We start from the raw sequence: 4,848 nt of genomic DNA, 5'->3' as shown, positions 1-4,848 counted from the left end.
TGTGTTGATTTACTTACTCATTCGACAGTTATTTATTGTGCTCCTACTATGTGGCAGGCACTCAGGTTAGAGGGGTAAATGAGAAGGAGGTTCTTGCTCCTTTGTAGTCCTTTAGCCTCTCTACAACCCTCTGAGGTATGCACTATGTTAATAATCTTTGCTTTGCATGTTCAGAAAGTGAGGCTTGCAGTAGCAAGTGGACTTGTGCAGTGGCAAGTGGACTTGTCTAATGTCAGTGCTTTGGAGATGCCTCTGCCACCCCTGGTCTCCAGCCGAGGCCGTCTCCTGGGGAAGGGATCATGTGGGCAGAAAGGGCCACAGATGTGAGGAACATTGCCTGGCATGCCAGAAGATCTTTCCACATCCCGTCTTCTATGAATTTTCCACTCACTCTCTCACTCAGCAGGCACACTCAATCCTGTACAGCGAGCTCTTGGAGACATACATATGAGCCATGCATCAGGGCTCAGGAGTGGGAACCTTACGTTGAAAGGGCCTTGAGAAGTGGCTCAGCTCACCCTGCAGCCTACCTCAGCACCTTCAGCACAGGACTGTGCCTCTGGCTTCGGGATTTCTAGCGATGAGGGCTCACCCCTTACAAAGCAGCTGGGGAAACAAGCCCAGCTTCCCTTCATATTTGAAGAAAAAAGCACAAGTCTCACAAAGAAGTGAATATTCATTTCGAATTAGTATTTTATCCACATAAGATAAGACTTAGGTAATTTCTTCGCCAAAAAATGACACATACGTAAAACTCATGTATTGAGTAGCCCCTCCAGACCCCCTGTGAAGCTCTGTCACCTACGATGTGTTTTAAAGTTGCACATGAGCTCAGTCTGTTTCTGGGCACTCTGTTTTTTCCATTGGTTTATTCATCTATCTTTGTGCCAGTACCAAACTATCCTATTGTGGCTTCAGAAGAAATCCTGATATCTGGCACAGCAAACCACATCTCTTTATTGTTTTCTTTTGGAAGTGTCTTGGGGATTAGAAATAAATTTTGCATGTTTGTTTTAATATAGGTTTTTATTACTCAAATATGGCAAAGCCAACAGAACTGCAGATGACTGCCATTGAAAAGATAGCTCGTTACTCACAGACACCAAGAGGAGGAGATGGTACACCAGGGTTGGGGGAGTACACAGGAAATACCAGGGTGAGTTGCGGGGTGGAGGGAGAGGGGGACTGTGGGCAAGAGCATTGACTGCAGTTTCTGAAGGAAGGAAGGGGTGAGGCAGGGTGAGCAGGCTTAGTAGTGGCTAGTGTGGATAACTTCAGGGGGCTCTGGGGCACGGGTTGTCCCTAGTTGTTTGATACCTGGTGCTGGAGTGATTAGGTGGGTAGTGGCCGAGTGTGACAGTCTGACAGAAGAGGTGGCAGGTGTGAGCTCTGGGTTGGCTGGGTTACATCTGAAAGGCTGGCTCGCACATGAGTTGCTTACTGTCTCTAGGAACTGGCTAACCTTGGGAGCAGACAGCCCCTCCAGGTTCAGCAAGGCCCTAGATTTTAAAGCATCAGACTACAAAAAATAGTCATGGTTAATAAAGTGTCTATTTAAAAATCTATTTTAAAATTTACCCATAATAAAGTTCCTTGTGATGTACAGTTTTATAAATTTTGTCAAATGCATAGATGGTTTTATCAACTACCACAACCAGGATGAACAATTTTATCACTGTCCCAAATTCTTTCATGCTCTCCTGTGTAGTCAGCCCCACCCTGGAAACTACTGTCTCCATCCCTTTAGTTTGCCTTTTTTCAGAATATCACATAAATGGAATCATGCAGTAAGTAGGCAGCCTTTTGGGTGTAGCTTCTTTTACTTAGCACAATGCTTTTGAGAGTCACCTAAGTTGTTGTATGTATTAGTAATTAATTCCCTTTTTATTGAGGTAGAATTCACTTAACAAAATCCTCTATTCTAATCATTTTAAAGTATACAATTCAGTGGCATTTAGTACTTTACAATGTTGTGCAATCATTATTACCATTATCTATTAATAATTCCAGAACACTTTCATCACCCCAAAAGGAAATCCTATGCTCATTAGACAGTCATCAGCCCTGTTTCCCCTCTCCCTAGATGCTGGCAACCACAAATACGCTTTCTGTCTCTGTAATTTGCTTATTCTAGATATCTAATATAAATAAAACTATACAATATGTGACCTTTTGTGTCTGGCTTCTTTCACTTAATATAATGTTTTCAAGGTTCATTCATGTTGTAGCATGTATCACTACTTCATATTATAATGTCCCCTAGAACAAATTTCAATGACCACTGTATGTTTTTATAATCCTTTCCCCTTAACTACTTCACCTTTTGAGTTGTTTCCCAGAAATGGCAAGACAAAGGAGCTGGGATTCTGAGGGCCCCTGGGCAGACTTCCCGAGGCCAAGACTCCCCAGGCCCCACCACCTGCCGGCAGCGCACGTGGCCCCTTGTTAGTTACACCACCTGCCCCAGCGCACGTGGTGCCTCCTTGAAAAGCCATGAGCTCCTAATATTAGTCAGACAGGTGGATTTGAGGCAGCTTCTCTCATTCTCCATATTTTTTAATATGAAGACATCTTTTGTATTAAAAATTCCTTTCTTCCTTAGCAATCCTCGTTGTTTCAGTATCTGGATCTTTTTGTGACGAGCAAATGAACCTAGGCTGAAGCCCCCTTGTGGTTTAGACAACAAAGCTTCTTATAATTAAATAATATTCCATCCTATGGATGTACCACAATTTGTCTATCCATTCATCCACTGATGGACATTTGGAATGTGTTTAACTTTTGGTTATTGTGAATAGTACTGCTATGAATATTTGTGTACAAGTTTTTGTTTGAACATCTGCTTTCATTCTTTTGGGTATTTAGGAGTGGAATTCCTGAGTCATATGGTAATTCTAGCTTAACAAGTTGAGGAGGCATCAAAGTGTTTTCCTCAGCGGCTGCACCATTTTATATTCCCACCAGCAATCTGTAAGGGGCCAGTTTCTCTACACCTTGACCAACATTTGTTATTTTTTGTTTTGTTGAATATGGCCATCCTAGTTATCTCACTGTGGTTTTGATGTGATTTCCCTAATGACTAATCACATTGACTATCTTTCCATGAGCTTCCTAGCCATTTGTGTGTCTTTTTTGGAAAAATGTCTATTCAAGTCTCTCTTAGTCCATTTTGTTTTGCAACAAAGGAATAGCTGAGACCTAGTAATTTATAAAGAAAAGAAAAGAGGTTTACCTGTCTCACAGTTCTGCAGGCTGTACAAGAAGCATGGCACTAGCCTTCTGGTGAAGGCTTCAAGGAGCTTCCAGTGGAAGCAGAAGGTGAAGGGAAAGCAGGGGTGTCACATGGTGAGGGCAGGAGCAAGAGAGGGAGGGAGCAAGGTAGAGAGCGGAGGGAGGCCCCAGTCTCTTTTTAACATCCAGCTCTCCTGGGAACTAATAGATCAAGAACTCACTCATTACCTCAGGGAGGACACCAAGCCATTTGTGAGGGATCCACCCCCATGACCAAAACGCCTCCCATTAGGCCGCACCTCCAACATTGGAAATCAAAATTCAACATGAAATTTGAAGGGGACAAATATGCAAACTATATCAAAGTCCTTTGTCTGTTAATTTTTTTTTTTTTTTTTTTTTTAGAGACAGAGTCTCACTCTGTCGCCCAGGTTGGACTACAGTGGTGCAATCATTGCTCCTTGCAACCTCGAACTCCTGCCTTTGCACATTTTTTTAATTGAGTAGCTTGTCTTTTTTTTTTGTTATTGATTTGCAGGAGTTCTTTATGTATTCTGGATACCAGAACCTTATCAGATATATAAAATAATTTTCCAATATTTTCTCCTATTCTGTGGGTTGTCTTTTCACTGTTCTGATAGTGTACTTTGTTTTTTTTCCCCATAGAAAGCAGAAAAGTAATTTATTGCAAAAGATGGCAGAAATAAGAAATTCATCCTGAAAATAATTTGCTGTAATTCTGTTGGGACAGATCTTCGCTCTGAACATGACTTCGCTCCTACTGACTGCCCCACTGGAGTCTTGTCTTGCAGCAGTTTTTAAACACTTTGCTGATTCCAATGTTGTGAGAAGGCAGGAGCCACCGTCAAATCCACAGATGCTCAGAAGAGTACACAAAAATTTTGTAGAGTTGGCACAGTTCAGGTTAAGTAGGCACATAATTTGTTACAGTGTAAAAAAGTGAAGGAAAAAAATACTGCATTGTAGAATAAGATATTCAAGTGTGGTATGAATGTTTAAGGCAGTTGATGCCTAAATTGGGCAAGTCAAGGAAGACGGTCTGGGTTTGGAGGTGATTTTGCTTCTAGAAGGAATTTTCTTTTCATGACTTCAAAGACTGAGCACTGTGGAGCATGTCTTCTTCCTAAAGGCCAATGATATCTCAGATACTAGATGGCTTCATTTTTCAACCGTGGTCCAAAGAGAGGATTGAGTTGGGATGGAATTGCAATCAGCCAAAAGAGCAGCAAAATGAACAGGTCACCAACGTGGCGATGATAACTCCCTGGTTAGGGCCCTTAGGGATGAACCAAGGCACAAAGAGGCCCACGAAGCCCCAGAACATGCTCATCACGACAAAAGGCACCGTGAAGCCATGGTATGCCATGGTGGCATGGGAGCTGCCAGTCTCTGCCCCACCACTTCACTTTGGTCCCACTGTGATAATGTGTTTCAAAAGGCACAAAATTTAAAAATTTTCATGAAGTTCAGCATCTTTCCCCCTTTGGTTGCTTTAGATGTCAGCTAAGAAATCAGAGCTGAATCCAGAGTCACAAAGATTTACTCCTTGCTTTTATTCTTTGAGTTTTATAGTTTTAGCTTCTACATTTAGGTTTT

At 42.1% G+C, this 4,848-nt stretch overlaps 1 pseudogene; it reads right to left on the bottom strand.

Annotated features, from left to right (window-relative positions):
- Nucleotides 1-1,249: 1,249 nt before the first annotated feature.
- Nucleotides 1,250-4,618, bottom strand: LOC123621925 (annotated as a pseudogene).
- Nucleotides 4,619-4,848: the final 230 nt, after the last annotated feature.

The sequence above is a fragment of the Lemur catta genome, chromosome 16, assembly GCF_020740605.2.
Source record: "Lemur catta isolate mLemCat1 chromosome 16, mLemCat1.pri, whole genome shotgun sequence".
Taxonomy (NCBI): Eukaryota; Metazoa; Chordata; class Mammalia; order Primates; family Lemuridae; genus Lemur; species Lemur catta.
Note: the sequence above shows the minus strand (reverse complement) of the source record. Positions and strands in the feature narration are given on the sequence as shown.